Below are 27,895 nucleotides of genomic sequence, written 5' to 3'. Positions count from 1 at the left end.
GTGGGGGGAACAGAATTTAAGTTTATTCCCAAAGGACTGTTTCATCACTCAGGGTGTGAGGAGCTTAACATCGAAACAGACTGGGAGTAGCACAGAAGATACACAAAATACAATGACCATTAACCCCAAACATCACCCCACAATCTGATGAGAGAACCAAGGAAGGACCACTAGCACCAGAGGGGAAGAAATCCATAACAAATAGGAAACCAAATACTGAGAACTGTGTAAATTGGGACCCCTGAACATTGAATTTCTGTTTTGACTGTATAAAGTTTGGGAACATTCTAGTAAAACCCGTGTGTCATGGAATGATTTTCTCTGCACACCCAGGCTATAGGTGGATGAAATCATTTCTGTTGCACATCCTGGCCAGGATCAAGTAATGCCTTGATTGTCTAACGCTATGAATGTTGGAGGGTTTTTGTTTTCCTGCAGTTTCAGCGACAGAGAGCGAGCTCGGTGTGATCATCAACAGGTGGCAGAGCTGTTCTGAGGTGCCAAAACCCCCGGGGTTGGGGTGAGCAGCCTGGGAGCTCAGAGCTGCCCCTGAGCAGCCACCAGGGCTGTTCCAGCCCCAGCCCCAATTCCCTGCAGCAACAACAGCAAAAATCTTCCTGCTCCACTGATCCCATCCTTAGTCCCTACATGAGCCATTTGCCTGCCTCCACTTAAATTTAACACTTCTACAATTAAAACAGGAATTACTTTGGTTTCCATAATGCTGCTACACAAGATAGACATTATTAACCACTTCCTTAATTGCAATAATTTTTATGATTTCTCAAATTACTGAACCATGAAATTTATTTTAAAGACTCCAAGCAGTTCTGAGTAGAGGTAAAACTATTTTTTTTTTTCTTTTTTAAAGTACCCTTATAATTACCTCATACTAGTAAATTATTCAGATTATGATTGCACTGATTTAATAAGGTCATAACCACATACAGACTCATTTAAAAAATCATGGAACACTACAAAGAACGAGGTCATTCACCACTGTTTCAGTGGTTGAAACACTGCCTTTCAAAACACACTCTATACACTAGATTTTTGGCAATTTCTTAAGAGTAACTTGACCTTGGTGGAAAAAATAAATTAAAATGCACCTCAGAAGAGAAGGAATCTGTAAACAAAAGATATCTTAAAAAAAAACCAAAAAACTCCAAACACAAAACTCCTCACGTATGTTTTTACTGGTGAAATTCCTAAAAATCAGCAAACTTCTGGATTTTTTAAAAAAAATACATAAATCATATAAACAAGATACATACAAGCACAATGTTCTATGTTCTCCCTGTTTCAGAAGGAAAGGGTTAAGTCTTCAGAATTAACAATTCCCAGAAATTTCAATAGGGGCATCTTCAAATCCTCAGAAAACAAATTAAATCAAGCAATCATGATAGAAAAATAACTTGATCATCCTCAGTGCCCTCAATCTAGATTCAACAATATGATTTATCCATTCTGAGTCGGTCTTATTCTCAAGGGGAAATTACCAACCCTGGTTCTGGAATCTAAAAAAATGCATTTAATTCTTAATGTCCATTCATGAAACTACATTTATTAAATGGGGCACACATACAAGAGACCAAGAAAGTTCCTTTTCTCTCCAGCTGATTATCTTGAGTATTGCTGTTGCACTTGAAAGCAGTGATTTATTTTACTTGGTTGCTGGAAAACATTGCAAAAGGTTTTTTGTTAGATGTACCATCCCCATTTTGGTTTCATTTTGCAGTTTTAAGATTCTGTTATACATTCTACCTTTCTAGCTGTGCCTTTGGTGGTTTTGTGGGGTGGTTATTTTTTTTTCTTTTTTTTTTTCTTTTTTTTTTTCCCCAGTCCTTTTACTAGAATTTTCAATGCTTCAAGTGGAAAAATAGATATCTGAACATGACGGTCTTAATCTACTCCATCCATTTTAAACCTTTTGCCCCTTCCACTGAAGTGAGTGACCCTGTAGCTCCCTTCAGTTCTGAACTAGCAGCAAATGTCATTACCTTTCAATAAATCCTTTTTCCCATAGGTCACTTCTATTTGGAATGAACACAATCCGTCCCTGGTATAAATTCCTGTCATATTCAGCCGGTCTCTGATGCAAAGACAGACATAAGAAAGAAGGATATCAAGTTCCACTCTCTGTTCCAAGGAATTCAGACACAATAAGGAGGAGAGAAAACAAGGTTAATATGCAAGGGAAAAGGACAGTGGTGTGGGAGAGCTGTGTGGTGCAGAGAAAAGCACCGTGGTGTGATAGGAGGGGAAGGAGCAGCAGATTAAAAGAGACAGAGAATAGGTCAGGACGATGTGGAAATTTCTGAAGACCTTTGCCCTTATGAATCATGTATGGAAGGGCCAGTGGAGGCTCCACGGACTGACAGCAGCACGTAGAATTTCATGGCTGGTGATGTTCCCAGAGAGGGAGGAGAGCAGGGCTGGCCCCGCTGGGCAGGCTGAGAACACAATCAGCTGCTCTCTTTGGGGAAGCAGGGCTTGCAGATGTTCTCCTTCCCCTTGGCTGGCGCACAGGGACTGGAGATACTGACACCAATGTCCTGCTGCTGCCTGGGCAAACCCTGCCCAGCATCATCACACAGGCCCCTCAGGACATCTCACACAAAGAGGTTTGGAGGAACCAAAAGGAAAGCGAGTAAATAAAGTCACTTGACTAATCTTAATGCAACTTTGGATAGTAATCACAGTTAAAGCATTTCTTTGCACATTTTCCACGCCCCTACCCAGTCCAAGTGTTAATTTGAATTTAGCTCCACTTGTGCAATGCCATTGGGAGCTAAGGCTTGGGAGGAATAACACTCTGAAGCTGTACAATAGGTTAATTCAAACAGTCTTGTGTGAAAATCACCAAAGAAAGAGCAACCTGCCCTTTGCTGCTCCGGGGGCAGCCTGCCCAAAGTTATAACAGGTCAGCAGCACAAACCTTCTGCGGGGCTTAATCCACTTTTGAGCAAAATGAGCTATTTCTTGTCAAAGACAATCCGTACTCATGTAACCAGGTCACTCTAAGCAAGTGCTTTGTGCCTGCAGAGGCACTTTAGTTAAGAAGCTGTAATTAGGAAAGTCAGGGGTTTTTTTGCTCCTATACCTAACCAAAACAGGTTATACACAGAAACTGGGTATAGACAAAGCCTTGTAAAAACCGCTGTCCTTGTACACAAACTTGATAAAACTTTGGATTTATTTTTTTTTTTTTTTCTGAAGAGAGAAAGAAGGAACAGTTGAGCTGAAAAATATAAAAGATTATGGCCTGAGAAATACGTGAACAAATACTTTGCAGTAAATCTTGGAGGAACTGTTTACTCCATCACAGCAAAGATCTATGCAAGGTCCTCATATTTATGCATAAAAAGTTGCATAATGTGAGGAGCATCAGATCTACCAAGCAAATCTTATAGGATGCAAGCACTCGTATTTTTTCTCAGACATCTGAGACAGAAATAGTGCAGCCCTCCCTTGGGTACCACATGATGATTTAAACCTCTCTGTACCTGAACCACTTGAGCCATAAATAATATTTGCTTAGTCCTTAGAGGAGTGCTGCCTCATTAAATAAGAACATTATAATTATTACGATCAGTTGTTTGAAGAAGTGATCAAAGAATTACCAGCAATCAGCAAATCCTTCTAGACTGGAAATGAAGAGAGATTTGCACAGTGACACCAGGAGATCACTGCCAGAGAGAGAAAGAAAGAAATGCAGACCAAGCCCTTGATTCAACAGCTCAGAGAGGGTAGATAGGGCAACTGCGAAGATTGTAGCCAGAAACGTTTTGGGGCAAGCAGAATTCTTGCATTCTTCACCTATGGATGTGTTTTCCTAGAACTTACAGGAACTTTTTACCTCTCAAAGTTCCTCTCTCCCTTCACAACACAGTTGGATAACAATTACTGCTTGCTCTGAGTGCACCTGTGGGCTGGAGGGTCCAATCCAAGGTCCTCATGGCAGCCACAATTGGTGATTTACAAATATATTCTATAATATTGCCATTGGTTCTAAATCAGTTTTGGTAGAGGCTGAAAAGGTTCATTTACAGTTATCTATATATATTTACATATACTAAGTAAATAGGCCTTAAAAGAAGGTGATTTCTGAAACTGACTCTCACTGCATCCCATTATTCCCTGTTACCACAAATTCATGATATTCCTCTCTAACTCCCACATGTTTTTCCCTCCTCCTTCAAATTCCACTTTTGACGTTTCCTCTGGTGAACAAGAACACTTTTCCTCTTGCCTGAAGAGCTGTTTAGCTTCCACATGGTCTATGGCCATGAAATTAAGAAGAAATACACTGAAGAAAATAACAGCCCTTGGCTGTTCACTAGCAGAGCATGCAAGTTCTTCTCTTTACTGCTACGCCCCACATGCTCTGCCAGCTGATAAATCTGTACAATAGAAAATGAAGTTTTAGTTTTGACTGAAAAGGCTAGATTTTGCTAACTAAACCCCCAGTCTGTTAAAGGCAAACAAGTCTTAGGGATTTGAGTACAGTTGCACAGAGACTGCTCAGCACCAAATGGGTTTCAAAGGGGGAAAAAAAAATCTGCATTAAATACATAAAAGAGAAAGCATTTAATTTTGAAAAAGGGTGATTTTTAATGATTTCTTATATACTAGCAATATACAAACCTAAAACCCATTTATCACACACTGAAAGCAGTTCTATTTCCAACTGACTTCTAATAAGTATTGGCAAATTTTCTGCATTTTTATCATATTACAGTTAGTCAGTCCTTTGCACTGCTACAGAATGTGAACTCATACTAAGCCGACTACATGGACGAATTTGAAAAAAAAGAAAAACACATCAAATAAGGAAATTTAATGTTGTCTTAACTACCAATAGCATAAAATTCTTTTTGAGAACAGGTTTGGTTTTCTGGGGTTGATTTTAGGAAGTAGATGAAAGGGGAAAAAAAAAAAGAAACAAAAACAACAAATGCAAAAAAAAAAAAAAAAAAAAAAAAAAAAACCAAAAACAAACAACCCTACCCTAATAAAATAAATGAATCAACAACCAAATGAAACAAATAACCAAAGACAAAAACAAACTAGCAAAAAACTCAAACCCAAAACAAGCAACCAGAAAACAGAATTGTTGTGGAAAACTGACACAAAGGGTAGCAATCGATCTGACTGCAGCATTAGCAACAGATGTCAAACAGAGTCTGTTCAGCCCAGCTTCAAAATAATGCATGTGATGGTGCCGGGAACAGGAGTAGGTTGTTCCTGGGTGTGAACAGTGGCTGGGGAGCGCAGGAAAACCACCCCACGATTTGGGTTTCATGTAAGACACGTCTGTGTACAAATACTAAGGTATTCTCCTCTTAGGACATCAGGGAGTTACTGCCAAGTAAGGTGGGGAGGACAAAAAAAAAAAAAAAAAAAAAAAAAAAAAAAAAAAAAAAAAAAAAAAAAAACAGAAGAACTTTCTCATTGTTCAGCTTTTAATTGCTTTCATTCACCTCAAACACTTCTCCCTTCCCCACAGGCATCTTAAATACCCAAAATTCAGAACTGAGTCAGTGAGGTTTTGGGAAATCCTGTCATTATTTCTAGTGTTCAAACGTGGACTCTGGGAGCACAGTGGGAGATGCCCAGGTGAGAGAGCTGTAATTTTCAATGTGCACCATGAAGCCCAGACCATCTTTAAGACAGGCAGGCTGCCATTTCTAAACTCCAGGATTCAAGCATCAAAAAAGAAGGAACACCACGGAAACAGACCCCCAAGCTTCAGTTGATGTTTTGTACTGTAACACCAGTAATTACAGAGACAAAATTCGAAGTTCTACTATTTCTGTGCTGCATCTTCATCTGCACTAAAGGCATTAGCAAACCATTGCAGAACTGATGACCGAACACAAAACAAGTAACGAGAACCCTCACTGCCCTGCTCCAAGACATCGAGTGTTCTCCTGTATATTCCTTCAGGAACGGCTTTAAGCAGACCACACCAGTATAAATCACTCCAGGAGATGGGATGGGATGTACAAGCTACCACAGAAATCCCAGAACCTGGGGAATGCTCCTCCAGAGATAAGAAACACTCCTAATATGAACCACAGCAATCAAATCAGCAAAACCTTCAGCCTTGCCCCATCTGACCTTGGGGTCTCTGCCTTACTGTAACAACCCTGAACTCACACGCATTAACCGATCCTTGGTATTTCCCTGTACCAGCCCAAAAGCCTGGGCTCATTCTTTGTTTGCCAATAGATGGGTGGCATTAAAAAAAAAAAGACAGAGAGGAGACATTTGACTGTTCCCTGCATTCGTTATTTTGGAGAATCAAGGCTGCAAGACTTTTTGTCTCAGGTGAAAGTTTTTTCTTAAATACCAGGAGATATCTGAAGCTTGAGGATTAAAGCAGGGGTCAACAATGTCACTCATCCTCCACACATGGAGGAAAGGCAGATCTGTTCAGGGACCAGGAGACAATTAGACATGTGGGAACAAACTACCCCAAATGAAACCACGGCTCCTTTCAACACCTAAATGTATTTATTGGCTTGTCTGCTCCAATAAAAGCAAATAATGCTTGAAACCAAGTCCTTTGACACTTCCACCCTGCTGCTCTAAGAAGGCAAAACTTAGGAACAGTAATGAAATATTACACTGCCCACACATTTTCCTTGGGAAGGGGGTGTGTGAAACGTCTTGCAAGAGCTACAAGTTTCTTAGCTTATTATTAGATTGCAATATCTGATAGGGAGAAAAGCTCCAGGAAGTTTGAGGGGCGTCTTAGCCTGTTACTTTCTGAGGAAACACGAGCTAAATGAATATTAATAACTTTAATCTTGGGAGAAGACTCGAGCTAAGGTTCCTGAAATAAATCCAGTTGAACCAAGTGGGGAGTGTTATCCCTCGTGCCCTGGAGGGAACAAGTGACAACACCTGTCTTATTTAGAGGAGGGAATGAGGAAGAAGGAAGCAAAATGCATTTTCCAAGTTTTGACCTAGTGAATCAATTTGTACTGTATTTGACCATACCAGAAATACAGAAAGTTAGTCTAATTAAAGAAAAAAAAAAAAAAAAAAAAAGAAAGAAAGAAAGAAAGAAAGATAAATGGATTGAAGAACCAGACACTGGAAAGTTCTGCTTCACATGATGACCACAGATTTTGCTCAGCTGAGCAGGCACCAAGCCCTGTGTGGGAATGCAGAGCAGCAGGGAAATGTACCAATGCAATGTGGGTCCTTCCTCCCAAGGAAGACAGCAGGGACAGAACCCGCCCACCAAGAAAAACAGGCCACTTCATACTTACCAAGGATAAGAATAAAATTAAAAATAAGTTTTAAAAACCTGCTTGGCTTCATACATTTATGCATCTATTAATTGTTGGGAAGTGATGATTTCATGTAAACCTCCATTGCCATTTTTAAAATTTTTTTCTGCCTTGAAATTTTGCTTACAGATCAGAAAAAGCACACAATAATGGTTTGCTAAATAATAAATGACTAATTTTTAATAGTTTCTGACAAATTAAAGTGTGGGTGGAAGATAGGTCTATTAGGTTACAATTCAGTATTGTTAATTTATGTAGGGATGCTGCAGGAACAACATCAAACAGAATTTGAATATCAAATCAGTGAATTACAAAATGAGGCCCAGTGGACTGGTACAAAATATTTCAGAGCTGCAATGGTGGCAGTTCTTATTCCATTTGCTGCATTACAGCCCTGTGCCAACTTCACACTAGATCTGGATATTTCAATGTAATTTGACCAGTTTTATTCATAGTTGAAAACTTTGAATCATTTTTAAAATAACTCAATTGTTTCCTCCGAAAAGACTGAAAAGAAGCAGAACAAATGAATGCTGTCCCATGGTGTCCAGGTTTGTGAATGCCACGTTGATAACATTGCTGTAAATGGCAACTCTAATTGCAACCCGAATGAGAAAACCCAAGAGGAATGAAAAACAATGCATTTTATATGCAATTTGTGTGCTAGCCAAAATACTGCTCCACAGAAACTTTCAAGGCAAAGCCAGAGTATTCCTGATGTTCTAAAGCAATCTGTGTGTGACACAGACCCCAGAGCTGCCCCAGTAACTCAAGGCCTGAAGAGAGTGCCTCTTCCCTGCTAAATAAGTTACCACTGTCAACCCCAATAAAACCTGCCCGAGACTTGAGCATCTTTTTGCTTCATTTACTTTTTCATTTCATGAACAGGCACTGCTGATGCTCTCATACAGCTTGTGGAGTGGGTCTAATTAAAATCCTTTTAGGCTCATAGTGAAGTGAGTAGAAAATGGAATGAAATTATTGCAGGGTTTTAAGGTTTTGACACTGGAGGAGAAGTCAGGCAAGGTAGAGCTAGAAACACACGCACTACAGGCTTGTGCTGTTCATGCTAAAATGCAGACAACAGAATAATAGTTGGCTTTCAAATTTTCCATGGGTTTTCTTCAGATTTCTCCTTGCATCTCACAGGATTTTCTAAAATCCTTTCATTTGGAGTAATCCACATGCTCTTTCAAATGGACAAAATTATTTTCTAGAGAACAGAGAAGCATTTGGGACTGCAATTTTTTAGACAACACCTCATTCAGAACATACCCGAGAGATTTCTTCTATAAACCCCACACATTTTATGTACAACGGCATTACAAACAAACAGATGCTGCATGTTGCTACAATATATTCACAAAAACTTTAGCAAACCATTACTGTCAGTGCATAACTCTGGAACAAACCCAAAGACATGCAAATAAACACTGCCTCACGCTGTATCTTTGACTATGCAATATCACATACATTTCAACTATTAGATCTGAGCTCTTCCACGACTAATAAAACGCCCAAAGCAATACAGCAGCCACTGTAGGTTACATTAAGATCATTACTAGAGCTCAACTGAACATCATTAGGACACTATTTCATTCTTTGGCACAAAATCTATGTGCTGGCCCAAACTGCTTGAGCAGCTCCTTTCCCCTGGTCCCTGTCCTGTGCCCTGCCATGAAAAGCACCATCACACGCTCTGGTGAGTCTGGGAACAAGAACACATCAGTGGATGCTCTGTTCTTGGGAAGAGTGAAGCTCACAGAAAGTTTTTATTAGCATAAACTGCTGTTAATGACATGAAATGATAAGTTTAGCTTGGAACTGATTACAGAACTGCACAGTTCTGTGGCATGAAAGCAAAGCTCTCCCAGGGTGTTTCTGCTTTTATGGCAAACCCAGCTCATGCCTACACCGAAGGGATTACTGATAAACCTACACAACAAAGAGAAGGACTCATTTTATCTGGGTAAAGAATGCAAGGTTCTAGCTTTTGGAAAAGGTTTATTTTTCAGCCAACACAATACACAGGCACTGAGAGTGTTGTGCAAGTAAAGGTTATGCAAGACCTCAGCAGAAACCTCCCACTGTGAACCTGAAATGCAGATTACCTGTACTTTTGTGAAAAGTACAAGGAAAGTAGAGACTCTTTCCAGAGACATAAGCAACTGGGGTTTTCCAGTCATTCTCAGGGGTGCAGGGGATATGAATTTCTTCCCCTTGCACAGCTCCATGCACACGGCGCTGCTGCTTTGATGCAGTCAGTTCTACTTTCAAATATTTCATCTGCAGAGAAGCAGGTACTTCTCCATTAGGTTCTATATCCCACAATCAAAGCGGATAGATTAACATGGAAGTGGTGAATATTTACTCCCAGAACACTGGAAGTTTTGTCCCTATTAATAATATGTGTTATCTGAGTGCCTTAGGCACTGGCTCCACACAACAGAACAGACATGAAAGTCATTGCTCCCAGCAAAGTGCTGTCTCCTATTATCTGCAGCACAGAGTGGATTGCTGCTGTTGTGAATGTGAATTCCACCCTCTCCAGCCCTGAGACACACTATTACACTGCACTGAGACTTTTCCTGAGAGGAATAAATACAGTAATTTCAATTAGCATTCCCTCACACGCTCTGCATTTTGGGACGCAGCATTAATAGATGTGAACATTGACAGCATGAAGCTTGCAGGAAGTGGAATGGCTAAAACACCACATTCAGTGGCCAGGAAAAGAACTAACAGGAGAACGTTGCAGAGGTGAGACAACCAGCTGTGCAATGCACAGATTAATGGCGTGTAATCACAAGACAAAAACGTGCAATATCTGAATAGTGATTAATACCTGAGCTGAGTTCCAGTCTGCCTCTAATACCTGGAAGATCAGATCCAAAGAGTATGTTTTCTTAACATGAGCATTTTAATTAAACTTCCAATTAATGTCCATGTTGTTTGAGGCTGCTAAATAATATCCAGGCTTTTGTGATGGGAGATTTGAGGCACAAAGCACGTAAGTGATTTTTGAGACAGTAACTAACCAGCACAGTCAGGTTTAGAACAGCTTTCACAGAAACTCAAGACTGACGGGTCCAAGCCATCAGGTCTGACATCCAGCCCACAGGCCATTAAATCAGCCATAACATCCTTTCGAGAGGGCAGGAGAAGGGGTGGAAGAAAGTAAAAAGGCAGATACCAGAGGAGGGCAAAGAGCAAATACCACTCCCAAAATGGCAGGGAGATGATTCTGTGATACTCAAATTGTTTGCTTTGCTGCAGACAAGACAAGACCTAAAGAGCGGTCCCAGATGATCTCAGAAGAAAAAAAAAAGAATATCTATCTATCTATATATATATATATGTATATATATTAAAAAAAAAAAAAAAAACATAAAATAAAATTCCTGTGCTGTACGTGGTCAGCTGCTCCTAACACTGGTGGGTGAACCAGACACAGCACCAAGACACCAGAGCTCTTTTCACACTCACCTGTTTCTGGCTGGCTCTGTGCTTTGATGATTTAGAGAGAATAAAAAGCAACAAAGCCCCTTGTATTTACTGAACCAATGCAGTGGAAAAACATATTTCATATTAAGAGAGCTGGAGAGAACTATCCTTTGTATAGACTTGGGAAATATCTTGATGAAGAGCAGTAAATTTTGCTGGGGCATGGAGAGCTGTGCTGTGTCCCCCAGAGGCAATGGAAAGGACAGGAAGGAGGGAGGCAGATCCAGGGATTTTGGGGCCAGAGGAGTCTGGCTCAGGCAGGGGGATTAACCTGTGAGGCCAGGACAGGACAGGAATTGTCACCTCCTGGTCAGGGCAGGTCAGGACACTCCTCAGGTCTGTGAGACCAGACCCAGTGCAGAACTAAACCCTCCCAAAGAAGGAGGTTTATCCTACTTGTTCACCTGTAATCCTGACAGAGTGAAAGCATTTTTGATTTAGGAAAAACATAGCATATCCAAAGATGTCCTTTCTTTGCCCAAGGGGTGGAAGAACAATATTAAACTGTACAGTGGGGGGAAAAACATAACCTTGAAAAACATTCTTGCTACACAGATGTGGAAGGAATCTCGTCTGTTCCGTGGGGTTCTACACAGAGCAATGAAATGGAGCTTTCATCACCAAATAACTGATCAATAAAAGCTTATTCCATGAGCATTCATGTGTTTGCTTTAACTATTCCTCCTGATTTTCAAATGCAAGTTGTAGCTTTTTATACAGTTTTCCTCCATCTAGAAAATTTTTATATACAAATTTGAGTTTTCATCTTAAAATGAACTCAAGCAATTTCATTCTGCATCCTGAGTTTCTCCTAGACATTAAAATGCTCAAATCAAATCACCTCACACACCTTTACTGATATTCAGCCATTGTATTAATTGCACAACACTTCAGGGGCTCTCCAGCATTATGCTCCTTGCTGCACAGTTACCATTTTATTGCACTGCAGAAATATCAACTGCAAATGTAATTTCTGAACAGGAGGAAGTTGAAATGAATACAATGTAATAAATAACTTCATTTCTGTAAGTGGCTGAATTCAGGGAGCAATGTCTCTCAAAAATATTAGAAAAAAACTGATCTACGGACATTATAAATGTTCATTGGAAATTTTGCTGAGCAGTATAAGGCAGCAATTTAATTTTCTAAGCTAAAAGAAAAAGTAACAATTAAAAACCCTCATCAGTAGTTTTCTCTTAGAAGAGCACGGCAACGACATCAGTATTATGAGTGGCACTACTCAGGGATCAGTAGAACAGTAGGTGAACAGTTCAGTTTATTTTGAATACATTTAAGATCATGGTTTTAGTTTGTTAATTTCTTATAGATTTTAGCAGTCAATCCTAGGTACTTCCTGAGTCAATGTGTTGACTCAAAGACTTCAGCAATCCCTCTGAATTCAAAACCTAGAAACAAAATTTCCACAGTCTGGAGCTTCTTTTAAACCTTATTCAAATTTATTGCAGGAAAGGTAGAAATCAGGATCACAATACAGGAATAGAATCATTTCTTCCTTTGCTCATCTCCCTATTTGTAATAGAGCATATAAATTCTTTAGTTCCAGGTCTTGCTAATTAAAGAAGATGGACAAGATGAATTCTTAGGTTCTTTCCCAAGGTATTTCTATGTAAAACTCTTGCCTTCTTAGACCTGACATTTTCACTAGACAAAAGGAGAGCACTTTAATTTCCCTTTCATCACCTGGGAATAGAATCACAGAAGTCCTGTGTGCCATACCAGGAATTCTACACAGCACTGAACTCAAACTCATTCCTCTGCGTGTCAATCCAGCCCCTTCACACAACAAAATCATGTTATTTCTCAGTAATGTAGTATTTTGGGCTTAGTTTCATAGTATCTGACAGAAAAATTGTAAATACTGTGAAAGAAATAGAACTTTTATCTTTTTTGTCAAATTTGTGCAAATTTCAGGTTGTTTGTAATTTAGCTTTTCTTCAAGAAGCCTCTGTGTATATCCCACAATCAATTTAGCAAAACTTTGTCCAAGCAGAGCAATACATGTCCCTAAAAGCATGAGAAACTTCACAGTACAAGCTCTTTCTAAAAGTACTTTAGTAAATCTGCTTGAAAACATGAATTACTTTAGTTAAAAGTAATTTGCCACACTTATATTTCATTATCAGGGGGCAACACATCAGCAGTAGGACAGCAAACACACCCTAATCCCAGCTGGGTCATTCTTCCCTGTTTTTGCAGAAGTGCAAAGGAAAATTGCAGTGATGATATCGGGCCCTAACCCTTTTCCAACCACGGCATTACAGAAGTTTAAGCAGTTAAAAGAAATAAACAAAAGCTGGCAGGAAGCCGAAGGAATTTGGTAACGATAAACAGCCAGAAATAGGGAAACTTGCTCAGGTCTGTGAAGTCATTATAATAATTTGTTTAGAAAGCAGTGAAGAAAAAATCCCCAGTAAATACTTGGGAAAGTGCTGGATCAATTTGCAAGTGCTGAGAGCACACCAGCCTCAGAGACTCGGGCACATTTGTATTAAGCAACAGACACACAATTAAGCTGCATCTCAAGCTAAAACCCTGAGGGCTCCACATTTCATTCCAGTCAACCACTGCTGCTTTTTGGCACTATTTTCTTTGCAAATATGAGTAATGCAGGCCCTTTAGTCACTATTAAGCAGTAATCTGGGGAAATCAACCACTTCCAATAATCTTATACTCCAATTTAGGGCACTCTGCAACCACATAATGAATAACACTGTCGCCAGTTTTCTCCTATAATGACACATGGCATATGCCTGCTATTCCTCTTTTCAAATCAAATCCAACTGTGTTGCTTTTTTTCAGAAAAATCTTGTTTATTGTGTTCATTTGAGTTTCTTTCTTCACTCATTTGATGAAGAAGTAAATTTCTGCTTCATAAGCATGATATTCATCATTAACCCAGCATTCAGAAGGCAGCTTTCCTTTGCAATCAAAAACAAATTATTTTTTCAAGAAGCACCATGTTATAAGTTACTCCTGACTAATAAAAAAATCTATTTTCACTGCACATTAGAAAGCTGACTAAGAGATCTTCCGATGTTCTTGTCCCTCCTGGGTGGATTTTACCTTTTACTTCCACTGAAGAATTTGCAAGAATGATTTCCCTGTTGACAGATGGAGAAAAGGTGTTACATCTAAGCATGTTAAATGCCAGAATAAAATCAAGCCACTTCTCCAATTTCTTGTCTTCTGACTGTTCTTGGGTTTGTTTTTTCATAACACTGGAAAATTCTGGTCTATAACATACATTGGAGCAATATTCTAAGGAATACAGTAAATGCCAATCTGTGCTGACTATGAAAGAAAACAACAACCTGCAACAAAAAATGCTTCAAAAGATGTGCAAAGATTTTAAGAAGTCTCAGAGATGAAGACAAACTTTTTGATACTTCTGCTTTTATAACTTGAAAATTCAAACTTTACCTTATTTTAGAAGATGGATTGAAAATATACTTTACCAAAACACTGCTTTCGTGATTTCCAAGTAATCTAAGTCAATGTGAAATATACTGCCCTTTATCAGAAATATCCCCAAATTATTCTGCTTCTTGTGCAGAAGCAGCATTTCTAAGCTATAGATAACTGTGTGGATAATTCCTTATTCTTGCCAGGCAAACAAAATCAATTGCATTCCTGAAATTTAATTTAAAAGTAATTTATCTTACATGAATATTCCAAATTCACAGGATTTCACATAAAGCTATTCCTGTAGCATAGTAAATCTCCAGAAGAAATTGTTCTTCAAGCAGAAACGGCCCTGTGCAAAATAACTTGCAAGGTGCGCAGTGCAGGATTCGTGTGTGTGGTAGCAGGGAGAGCTGTGTGAAGCCTGCTGGAAGTACAATCCACAAATGAATTTTAAATCAACTGTTAGAGAAAATCTACATAGAAAGGCAGCCTTGCAGGTGACTTTTTCAGGCAGTCTCCATCACCTCAGAGGCACCCTGGCTCCTCCGTCAGCTCAGAGCTCTCACAGGAGTGAGTGGTGATTTCCCTGTGGTCAGAGCAGCTTTTGCAGGGAGGGACTGCACTGCACTTAGGTGCTGTGCTGCTTATTTATTTCTTCTGTCTCATATTTTATGACTATTCAAGAGTTTTATTTACTGTAGGAAAAATGGATTATGGAGATACCTGAAAGTGACACCAGTGAAATGAAATATGAGGTTGATTCCTTAGTGATCTCACATTCCCAGACACTTTTAGTCGGGCTTTATTTACCCAAGGAGGGAACCAGAGAATCAGAGATCATCTCATTTCTATAAGTTCTATCAGAGTAAAAAAAAAACAAAAAAAACCAAAAAAAACACACCACCAAACCAACAAACCACCATTCCAGAATAACATTGTTATAACACCTACTACAATGACTGACTGAATTAGCACGAAACCTGTTGTCTGGTTTTCTTCAAATAGATCATATAGAACAGGAAAACTTGAAACTAGTATACTTTAACAATAGCCTATAAGAGGAGGCTGAAATATACCTATATTAAGATTTTGGTGATGTAAAAGACATGAAGGGATAGGTGGAGGTGGTTACCACACCTTACAGAGTTGTTTTTTCCCTAGAATACCATTTCTCATTCACAAATTAAAGTTATTGCATATTTTCAGTATTTGAAAACATAATAGCCACGTTATATGTTTGTCCTAATTTCCAATTTTTGACTTAAATGCTTTATGAGAGACAACAAAAAAATCACATCACAAATGAATCAGAACTTGTTTTGCCACATCTGTTTCACACCATGATCAGTCTGGCCGGACTTCCATATGTGACAGCACACACTATTCCTCGTGCAAAGTATATTCTATGCAAAGAAAAGGGGCAGTCTCCTCTCTTCAACACACTCCAGACTATGGTTTAGGTGTGCACATACCATGGGAGAAAAGAACAACAGAAATCTGAAATCTATCTGCCTCCTCTTTCAGTGAAACACAATATTCTGAGATGAAACACTCAGGTAGGATCAAAAGTTTCAAGGATTATTCTAAATATAGGTACAAATTTAACAGAGAATACTGAAAACCAGATGTTAAAGGCAGGCTTTTACCATGCAAAACCTATGTTCTAATATTCCATATTTTCAGGAAAGAATAAGAACACTGTTAGAAAAATCATTCCTAGGATGGTGCCACAACTTGCTGCTCTTTTAAAGCCACGTGAGCCAAACAGGATCAGAAAGGAAAGCTGAGAGGCAGAGCAGTGAATTCCAGCATTGGGAATCTCAGCACACACAGTGTAGAACAAAACCCACCAAAAGTGCTTCTACATGCCCACAACATTCCATAGTTCTCATCTCCCAGGTTGAAAACTGAGTTATTAGGATCTAGCTGGAAGGATTTTGACTTTGTCTTGGGACTTTGTTTTATTTGCTACTAGTTTCTATCTTACTTGATAGTTGGATTATCCGTGTTTCCTGAGTGCTACATTTTCATCCTGTAAAGAAAGAAAAAACAAAACAACACAACACTTCTGTAGAGGTCTGAGCTAGTGTCTCTTAAGTACATCATTTAATGCAACTACGTTTAACTAAATGTGGTTTTCTTTTGCTTTTATTCTCCAACTTCCACAATGAATTTTCCACAAGTTAGAAAATGGAGATTCTTTAAATAATGTTCTTCATTTTTATCCAAACACCGTGTAAGTAGGTGGCTAAATGCTCAAAATGTGCTCTGCTCACATTGAGGCACATTATTTTGTATTTACTACCGAAAAAAGAAGACAACAGCCTAAAAATGCAGGCAAACAACATCAATAAACATGATATTCCCACAGCTACAGAAGCAATGTTAGCACAGCAGAACCCATCCATAAAGTGAAAATAAATGCCATGCAAAAGATTTCGCACAGGCAGACATTCCAGATTAAATTTTTGGCATGTGAACATATTGGACAAGCAGTGGGTCAGGCTGTGTTCTCACATGAGCTCAGCTCCTCAGGAAATTAGACAGGAAAAAAAAATGTAGGTAGTAAATTCAGAATACAACCAGTGGGTTCTGATTATTTCAAAGACTCTTCCTTACAATTTCTTCAAATTCAATCATGAATCTCAAAGATGAAAATGCATTCTGACTCCACAAATCATTTCTAGTTCTGAATGCAAGTACAGAGAGATCTGAGTATGACACAGGATATTCCAGGGTAGGCAAGGACAGTTCTAGCGCTCTCTGCCCTGATTTTGTTTTGATGTACTCAGGGCATCAATTATCACTATAGAGAAGTACAAGGAAAAACCTCAGAAGAAATTATAGTTTCAGAATCACCTTAAAAATCTGATTTCAGTTTGTGAAAACTACAGAAATCCTAGTACAATTTCACACTTGGAATTAATTAATCAAAGTGAATAGTACAGTAAAAGGCAGAGGTAGTTCTCCTGCCCAGTTTAAAAGTGGTCCCCACACTCAGAGAGTATTTCTCAATCCACAGGAAATTGAATCTGAAATTACATATACCTAGGGTTTTCTTCTAGCCTTATTATGCTGTTTTCCAAGATGTAATTACATTACAGCATCCAAAGCAGTTCTGTTTTGCACAGGTATTTCCATTTTTATTAACCAAAGTAACAATGGGTATATATCATTTACAATTAGTCCCTCTAAGTGTTTAACTAAATACCTCAGAAATTTTGGAAATTAAACCAGTACTAAAAAAACTATTATTTACTGACGTATTTTAATAGGATTAGAGCCCTCTGTGTTTTATCTTCCGAAATTATTTCACTCTAGTCACTTCAGCTGTGTGAAATTCTTGACTAAGATGCATAGCCCTATTGTCACTCAGAGCAGTGGCTCTTCACCTCATGATTAATGTCAGCTGCACTCATTGGGTAATTCAAAAAAAAAAAAAAAAAAGCAGAAACTTCACAAGTAAATTAATGCCCCTCAGAAAGCTCAGCAAAACTGCACAAGTACAAATTTTGCAGGAATAAAGTTATACTGTGGGTAAAGTGGCATTGAAGTTAGGAGAAATTTATCAAATCTCTTCACAGTCAGTTTCCATTCCAGCAACATTAGTGTTCTACAGATTGCACTCTTGAAACGTGACTCCCAACAAACACCTGACATTTATTTTCTCTGCTGGTATTAAAATCGTAATTATTCCACTATAATTGCTTTTCAAACATCTCCTAAAATACCAGTTGCAAGCAACTCCCATAACCAGGCCACATCCTTCCCCTCCCCAAGTGGCAGATCTGGATGTACAGGCACATACAACCAGCAAACTGTAAAATTAGCAACGAAATGAAGAAACCCCACAAGACACATCCTGAGTAGAATTAAGCGCTTTACTATAAAACTCCTTGAATTGTTTCTATTGTTACACTACTTCTGGATTGATTATTTCCTGAAGTCCCAAATGACAGCAAAAACACGCTCAAATTAAATCTCTGCCAGGGTCACAATCTCAGTTATATTTGCTGCAATCCAGGAAAGTTTCATAATCCTCGCCACAAAAAGAACTGATCAAGGAGACTGTTTTTTAAAATTCTAAGTGTACTTAAGCATCTTTTACTTATGCACATGCAGCCTGCTCAGCAAACCAATACAGCAAAATTTGTGCATCTATTTTTTAATATCTCTATTTATGATCATAAATGCCATCAGCAAAACTGGGAATTGAAATTACATAGTGAGGGGGAAATAGTCCCTGTTCTATATTTGAAAGATTAAAATTGAATTGCAAAAAACGTGGCTTAATATTCATAGATGTTTATGTTACTACAAGAAAAACACCCAGTTTATAAAATCTATCCCAAGAGCCATGTGCAATTTGTATTGATTTTACTTTCATAAAATTGCTACCTCTTTATGATGATTTATAAATAGATGAGTTAAGTATTTTAATATATATATATCTGTAAACATCTATCCAGACTATTGGCTATAAGGCGGACCACAAAGCTCCGTTTTATGTTTTACAGTAATAAAAGACCCAGAAAATATAATCTTTTCAGTTATTCCTTATTCACCACACTTTCACATATTATTAGAGCTCTCCTAGAAGGGGCACTGTATTCATCCTGATATAATTCCACTTTAAAACCAGCCAAGGTAGCAAAGCAGGCCACACACTCATGGATTGGTAAATGTGCTCTAAGAAGCTTTCAGACTGTATAAACCCCAAATATGCCAACACCAATAAAGTTTTAAAGGTCTGGTCACCGAGAGCTGGGCTGAGGTGTTTGTATGTGAAATGCAAACCATTTTACCTGTCTAAATATATTCAAGTTCTTGAAAAACACCATTCCATGCCCCACCTTTTGAAGTGACAGACTAGGAAAAAAATTATTAAAACTTCCTTTCAGGGTGCATTGCTTATTTTAAATGGAAAATATTTCCTCAAATTCTCCAATTCAAGCACCTCCAAATCACAGAATCTCCTTATTACCCTTTTTAAAAATACACGTGTTCTTTTGTCTCCAATCACTGAGGGCTTTGACTGCCACAACTTTTCAAATATCATGGAGAGTGCCTCAGCAATTACATCTGCCAATTCCCTCAGGACCCTGGGACACATTTGTTCATTTTCCCATGGGCTTGTGTAGGCTCAGGCTCCTCAGGTGGTCTCAAACCCAACCTCCTCCTAAATGGGAGGGACTTGGTGTGCCAGTCCCTGCTTTGAGGCCCAGAGACTCGAGAGATGTGGGAAGAATGATTGTGAGTAAAAACTTCCCAGCCTTCTCCATCCTGGTTGCCACTTGATTTCCTGTCTTATTTATTTGGCAGTGGGTGAGTGGGTATATTTTCTTCATTCTTCCTTTTCTGAGCAGTGTCCCGGTAGAAGCTCTTCCTTTGGTTCTTCAAATTCCTTGACTAATTCCAAACTCCAAATGCGCTTTACCTTTCCTGACCCCATGCTAGCAACACCCTCATGCTCTTCCCAGGACTGATTTCTTTTTGTACTTCAGTTCCACCATGAGGTCCTAACTCAGATTTATCCTCCTGCCTCACCTGCCTGATTTCTCACACACAGGAATCAAGAGTTCTCATGCAGTAAGAAAAACGTCTTTAAGAAGCCACCAACTCTTTTCTATTATCTGTCCTTATCCCTGAGGGCAGTTTCCCAGGAGGGACCCCATCCTGGGTTTTGAGATTAAAAAAAAACAACAAAAAAATCCAAACCAAACCAGTCCATGCAGTCAACATTCCAGATGCAGCCAACCAGTGTCATCTTTAAGAGTTCTGCTGGGCTGCAGCTAAAGCCAAGGGGCTTTGGATCATTACTTCCCAAAATAACAGCCCATGCCTTATTCCCTTCCATAAATTGAAGATGATTGGTGCATTTGCCCAGATCTGGAACATTTATGCTCCCACTAAAGCACAGAGAGAGCCACCGTGAAAGGAAAATGTGACTGAATCCCTAACCTGAGGCTTAACCAACACCAGCTCTGCACATAAACTGGATTCACTGTGCTCCCTGTTCATGCCCCCTTCATTGCACTGAGCCACCTCAACTCTCACCATGTACAGCTCCTTGGTTAGATCTTTGCTTCTACTCCACAGATGGAGGAATAATTTAGGGGGCTTTGGTTCAGTCTGGACAAAGTTCCAGAGTGCAAGAGATTCACAACTAAGCCACTCTGCTTCCACAGAGCTGGGAACTTCCTGCTTCATGCAAATAATGGGATTACTTCTATTCCTTACATTTAAGCACACTGAAATTAAAAAGTTCAGCAACTCTACCAGAAATCATTATTATTTATTATTGCAATCCTGCACCAATGGCTACCACTTAAATGTCCTTGTAAATGATACATCCTTCAAATACAAACCTAAAGATTTTCCTGAATGTTGATAAACAAAAAGCACTCCTGAAAATGATAAGCACATAACATTTATTGCTGAGCCATCAAACTAAAATATGCCTCTACAATATGGCTTGCCTTTGCTACCAAAGTAAAAATACCTCTATTAATATAATGGATAATTCCAATCATCTTTGGTACTAAGAAAAAAACAACCCCAAATTTATCATGGTGTTTTGTATCATATGATAGAGGTACAGTTTAACTTGTACCAGCCCAGCAGAGAATTTACGTGTTTACATGTAAACACGTGGGACTCTAATCCTACAGAGATTTATGCATTGCCTAAATCGACTCAAAGTTGCATATCATTTATACCATTGAAATAGAGGTGTTGAGTACACAAAGCAGCAAGCTCAGACCAGCAGAACTACTTAGATTAAAAATGGTCTGACAAGAACATTATTTTTAATTTGGATTGAAATAATTGACTTAAGTGGAGGCTTTTTGTTTCCATTACTTGGCAAATCCAATTCTGCTTGATTAAAAAAAAAAAAAAAAAAAAAAAAGGACTGAGTGGGAAGATTCACTCTGATCTTCCCCAGATTTCATAATAAATCTCCATCCCTTGGCAATCATTTACCTGAGTCAACTTAGTATTCCCTAAGTCAGATAAGCTTTCTTGCCTTTCATAACATAGAATTAAAACAGTAGAAATTATTGATTAATGACAAGAATATATATGGCCAGCTCCATCATTTAATAAAGAAAAAAAAAATCCATACCATTAAAAAATGAATCTGGTTCAGTGTCCATAAATGTAAAACCTGTATGCTTTACTACTCTGAGGAATTTCTGATTAACCCTCTAGTTCATATCATACTCAGCATTTTTGATTGAAGCTTTAGCACAGTTTCTGTTAAACAGAAATGTCATTATTCAAGAAGACAAAAAGTCATAAAGCATAATGCAATCCTGCGCTGTCACCACAGGCAATAACCAATAGAGTGAATTCAGGCAAACGACTTCTGCTTAAATAGAATTTCCTTACAGTGAAATACATCACCAAAAAAAAATAAAAAGAAATCTGCTCGTAAAACATCTGATAATTCAGGAGTCGAAAGGACTGGCTATATTTGCCAAGTTATAATGACACAAACCACTGTGGTTCAGTGGCTTAGCCCTAGAAAAATGATGATATTGCTCTAATGCTCTCAAGTCTGACATGAGAAGAGGCTGAATTACACTCTCTGCATGATGTACAGTGATATTTCACACAAGGACTGAATTCATGACGTGAAAAAAGCAGCACAAACGAGAAGCAACAAAATATAAACACTGCTGTGCACAATCATTTCAATTAGAAGGTAAACCACAGGCAAGTTTTGCTCTTCGGTCTCTAAATATGATTTTACCCTAAAACCAATTCAGAGACAGATTTATTGATTAAGGGGAACAATTGATCCAGTGTTTGGTAATTCTGCTCCACTGTTACCAAGCTAAATAAACCCTGGTAACAAACATTGCTACATGACCAGAAGACCTCTGAAAAGAAAAGCATTCTTAAGGCTGTGTTATATTTTAGTTTATAGGTACAGAATAATTACAGCTCTGTGATTCAGAAAACAGGAAAGGATATGAAAATAAGCCAAATAATTCTGGGATATTCATTGAATCACTGCTAAAAATCTTAAGTGTAATAAATATTAACATCTATGCAGTTATGTAAGCAATATAAAATATTATTTCCAAACTATCTATTTCAAAATCATTAGTCACATAAAGACAGGCCATAAAATTTGATTGAGAAGAGTGTTTATCCCACACAAAGTCCGGATGACTCTGGGAAACATCAATAAATATAACTCCTATTGTAGCATGGAAAGTCATTTCACTAACCCTTGCCTTGTTTGCTTGGAAAATACTTGTGAGAACCAATAAAATCTTTCTTTGATTACAGAGGCAATCAATACTTTGTTTCGAACACAGGCAAACACTTTAAATCCTAAGATTTAAAATACGTCTCCCTAGAGTATCTGGTTGACAAATACCTTTCTTTTATTTCCCTGTCCCTTCTCTTAAGTGCTGTCCCAATAACAGCAAATCAGTCACAGACTCAGAGAACAGCCTGAGCTGGAAGGGACCCACACATCATCGAGCCCAGCTCCTGGCTCTGCACGAGACAACCCCCAAAATCTAACCATGCGTCTGAGAAAGCTGTTTCTTCATAAAGAATACCTGAAGTATTCCCAAAACCACTCCCAAATCAGATACCACAGCTCTTATGAGTCTAAAAATTTTCCTGACCCAGTGTATTTGCCAATATCTCCACAGAAAGTGCTTTGCTCCCTTACAGTTGCCTCCTCATTAAGTATCCCCTTGTGGGAACTCAGACCAGTATCTTCATTCAAGCTGAGATCAGTTTTTGCATCCTTTTCGGACTGTCTTGAATTTCTGCCAACACAGCAATATTTAGCCAACTAATTTAATATTACTGATTAATGAAAAAGCCTGTAGCTCCCAACTCTTTTCATGTGTCTAGTGTTAACACTTGACAGGAACACCAGAAGCAGTACAGCTGGTATAAAAAGGTAATGTACACAGGCAGATATTTTCAGGTATTCTCAGGAGTAATTACTCTGTTGGATCAGCTATTTAAGTAGGGGTTTTTTGTTTTGTTTTTTTCCCCTCAGACTATAACCACACCCAGTTTGGTTCTCCTCCAGTTTAAGAGATGTAGAACTGAAGAAGGTCCTGCTGGTGCCATGGTGACAAAGGGCCTAAAGCACAGAGGGAGAGGGTACAGACATGCACAGTCTGGCAGAGAAAACTCTAAAGAAAACCTAACAGGAGCTAACAATTACTTGTAAAGTAGTTGCAAGATGTCAAAGCCAAACTCTTCTCAGCCTCGATAATACAACAAATCAAACCAGTTGGGTAGCTTGAGTCTACAGACAATGGAAAAGCTCTGTACCAGGTGGGTAGCCTGCCGTAGATTTTATATTAATTACATTTTCAGAGGTTTTCAAGACTTTTCTAGACAAATCCACAACTGACCTGATTTACCACTGGCATTAGAGCCACTGTCAACCAAATATCAGATCTGATCATCTCCTGTGGCTCCACTGAGTCAATTATTTGATGGCTGTGGGATAACCTGTAGGAACAAGGACTCATCCAGACATCCCCTATCCTATCCTGAAACTGAGACAGACTCACTGGAGATGCCTCTTTGAAAAAGGCTCAGCTTTTAAGGATGGGAAGCCATTTAAATAGATACTTACTGTATTAAGAACGAGAGGAGTGTTTTAAACGACTGCAAGTGAGTACAGATTGAATTATACTCCCTGAAGTACACCTGGGAATACAATCTAATCTCATTAGGTCAATAACATATTGTGCTAGTAAATCTACTTTATTTTTTATTCTACTCTTACCATTCTTCATTGATTATTTTCATCATTTTACATATAAATATGCCAGGTCACCCAGAAAACCTGATTACTGTAGTTAAAATTATCTAGGAAAACACCAAGTATTTATGATTTCAGAAACAAAACCCCATCAATTTTCACAGAAACTTTCAATAGTCTGTCCTGTAAATAGCTGTCAAGAAAATTACTGAAATATATCAGATGCATTAGTTCACAACTCTGAGTGAAACATATCTGGAGGATTAATTTTATTCCCTTTGAGTTTGCAAGCTTGCAGGAGAGCATTCTGAACTGCTTGGATTGGGTTTGACAATAACATAGGGATATCACTGCAGCAGGGATTGTGCTGCCCCTGGGCACCCAGACAAGGCACTGAGACCAGCACAGGAGAGGGGGCTCATGGAGATTCCTGTTCACTGAAGGTACCCTCCCTGAAGGAGAAAGGGGAACAAAAGGATTACAGTGAGTCTTGTGGTCTGAGAGGAGCTGGCATCCATCTCCTTCATCGAATTCAAGTACTGTAAAAAAGCTCCTGGTGATCACTGCAAAATCAGATTTTTATTCTGGTAAATCACTGCTTCTTGCATGCAGCCAGAAAGACTTTGCCACCATATTCCTGTATCTTCATGCTGTTAATCCTGTATCTTCATCCTGTTGAACCTCCGGAAAGTGGCAGGCACCAGAGCCCCTACAGCTGCGAGGAAACCAAGAGGTGCCAGAGTCAGAAGAATAACTGCTGGAATGGTGTCAGACTGGTTACACACAGCCCAGCCAACCCTGTGTCTCTTTCCATCTCTTTTTCCGTTCTGTCCAAGGCACAGGATAATATGAGGAATTCAAAACCGAATATACTCACTAGTGAAGTCCAGGAACAGAAGCATCTCACCCATTACAAATGGTCTCTGTGGCATTATTGGTACCAAAGCAGAATCTGGATTTGCTTTTTTTTTCCTCCAGGACCGATAAGCAGCAAAACATTCAATTTATTTATAAGTCAGATATCTGTTTTCTGATCTTTTATACATGTTTCATAGCTATCAAATTCTTATTACACATTTGTCCACCAGCTGTGATTTATAAACAAAATAAAAATATTTCAGGCTGAAATTATGATGATAGGAGAAAGTAATTTCAAACAACCCATGGCAAAATTTAGCAAAATTAAGCCATATTTAAAATAGGTATTTTTTTTTTTAAATCAAATAAGTTTATACATCACCTGTTTAAAATAATTAGCAACTGAAATAATGACCATATGTGGTCATTAGGATAATGACATTAAACAGAAATGCAAATTTCCACACAAAGAAACCTAAAGATCTGTGAGGGAGCAATGTAATTAGAACACATAGAACAAATTGGAACTGCGCCATTAAGAATTCAAACTGCAAATATTTCAAATAAGAAACCAGCAATAATTCCAGCTTTGCAAGCTTTGGGCCAGCCTAAATCTATTGAGAAAAGTATTGGCACAGGACGGTAACTGTTATGTTTTAAAATCTGACTCTGGTGAAGTCTCTGCTGGTGGCTTTGCACCAACCACCCAAGGGATCAGCCCCCTGCAGACGGCGGAACCGACACAAGAGATGCAGCAGCAGGAACCTGGGATTTGCCAAGCCCAGCGAGCAGCATGCTCCATCCTTCCCCCTCCTGGAGCACATCTACTGCTCCCCAGCCCCCTTCCCTGCCCCGTGCCGCTGCAAGGGGAGCAGGCAAGGCTCTGACTTATGGCAGCACTGGAATTTGGCTCCATGCTTCATTAGCTGGCCAACAAAGCAATCCAGGACTCTTATTGAATCATATACCATTCTTACTGTTCTCCCTTGCCCAGTTTTATTTCACTGGGTAACTTTTTTTCCCCCCACCATCCTATTTCTCACGAGGGAGAAAAATGCTTTGTATCCTATTTTTAAAGCCATTCCCAGCAGCAATACCAATACTAGTATTTTCACAGACTGTCTTCTCCCATCCACAAATTCTAATAATATGCCATAGAAACCAGTTTAAATGTTACAGCTAATTTAAGATATTAAATGAACAGGGCTGCTAAGAACAGATAAGTATTCCACTTCTGTCAATGTGATATTTTCAGTTCACTTTTCTATGTAGGCTTCCATCCATGCCAAAGAGTATTTTCTTGTTTATTCAATAGCCCGCCCTACCAAACATAACATTTCCCATCAGCAGCTGAATTGATCAGGAAGTGATCAGAGCTGGACAGCAGCACAGCATTGCCTTTCAGAGTTATTGATTTACATCCAATGAAGCCAATAGGAGCTTGCAGTCAGCATAATATTCATAATGCCATATTGAACATAATTTGGTCTTTAACAGTTACTCCAAATTATTAATTTGAGTATGCTTTGGATCAATTTCAGTATTCTTAGAAGTTACAAAGATATTGCAAGGAATGAATGATGAGACACAAAGGCAAGCATGTATAAGCATCATTTTGTGTATTTTTAAAATAACTGTCTCTAAGTTTCATCCCTCACCACTATGCATCATTCCATTAGCATTGCAACATAAATACCCCCTGCTCCTCTCCAATGGCTTCAATGAAAATCATTAGAAAAACTTTATCACTTACATCCCCTAATGCCAAGAAAGTATTCTATATCATTATAATTTGAATTTCCAGAAACTTAGCTCTAGGAAGTTCCTGAATTATTTTCATTTGATCCAGATGTGAAGGGAAAGTCAAAAAAAAAATTAAAACTTCCACCCTATCATTAGGGATATTATTATACAGAAATATTTCCCTCGGAACTGTATTTCCATTTCCATTAAAGTTTTTGTCAGTGTGTCAAAACAGTTTATTAATATATTCATTATAGAAAACATCATTCCTACTCTACAAATCAGGATCTGAAACAAATGTGCTCATCTGAAACAGTTCACACATTTTGAACTAAGTCTGCAAGACATGGTCCAGTTAAAATAAACACAGAACAAGAATAATACCAACGAGGTTATTGAATTTATGTTATGGAGATAGAAGGGTGCCAAAAGATTTTAAAGATGCTACAGAAGCAGGTGAATCCTTAATAATTGCAATAATAATGGCAATAGTACTGATAATTACATCTTTTTACAAAGATGTAGCGGTTTATCAGAATGGATTGTCCTACAAGAAATAGAATTCAAATACAGGAAACAAATGTATATTTTCCTAATGTTTCCCAAGCCTTGATGTAGCTCAGTGGACAAAGTTTTGCCAACCCTTTGTCATGGAAACACACACTAATAACTTGCCAGAGTTACTTGTTTGGCTTGTGCCCCACAGACAAGGAACCCTGCTGAATCTGTCGCTGAGCCAAGCAGAACATGTTTTTTAAACATTTTTTTAAAAATTGTGCATGCCTGATGAGCCAAACAAAGGTTCCTGAAATAAATGAAGCAATAACTTGTGTCATGACAGTGGACACAACTGCAGCTATAACAACATGCTCCCAAAAAATGCTTGCACTTGATTTTTTTAAACAAAGTCAACATCCTTAATTCTTAGGCTCTTTTAATTTGCAGTGTAGTAATAGAATTTTAATTAATAGGATTTTATACATAAGGAATTAAATAAAAAGGTGTCATATCCCTTTAAAAGTAAGCAATTCATTTGTAATTATATCTTATGAAATAGCAATATATTTTAAATAATAATAAGTGCAAATACACAGATGGGTAAACAGCAGGAGCTCCTACATAACATAAACCAGAGCTTAAAACGCTTGTGAAATCTTTTGTTTAATATCTAGTTTCATCACGAACAGCTCCCACAGGAGTAGCTGGAAATTGTGCGTGCCTTCTCTCCTCTAACCAGCAGCATTCCCGCGCACCAGCCATCGTCGTGTGCAGCGACATCCAACAAGTCACCACGTCCAAACGTCCC

General features: G+C 38.6%; 1 protein-coding gene across 10 annotated transcripts in view; it reads right to left on the bottom strand.

The window, feature by feature from the left end:
* The window catches only part of RBFOX1 (RNA binding fox-1 homolog 1), a 1,151,472-nt gene that overhangs the window by 443,071 nt on the left and 680,506 nt on the right, over positions 1–27,895 (bottom strand). The window contains exon 1 of one of the 10 annotated variants that reach the window (XM_058422652.1): positions 16,222–16,239. The exons of the other annotated variants lie outside the window; for them this stretch is intronic. The gene's annotated coding sequence lies outside the window, so the exon portion shown is untranslated. Of the gene's footprint in view, positions 1–16,221; positions 16,240–27,895 lie in introns of those variants that run through there. 10 annotated transcript variants of the gene reach the window in all.

Source organism: Hirundo rustica, chromosome 15, assembly GCF_015227805.2.
Source record: "Hirundo rustica isolate bHirRus1 chromosome 15, bHirRus1.pri.v3, whole genome shotgun sequence".
In the NCBI taxonomy this organism is placed as follows: Eukaryota; Metazoa; Chordata; class Aves; order Passeriformes; family Hirundinidae; genus Hirundo; species Hirundo rustica.
This window is presented reverse-complemented; position numbering and strand designations above follow the sequence as displayed.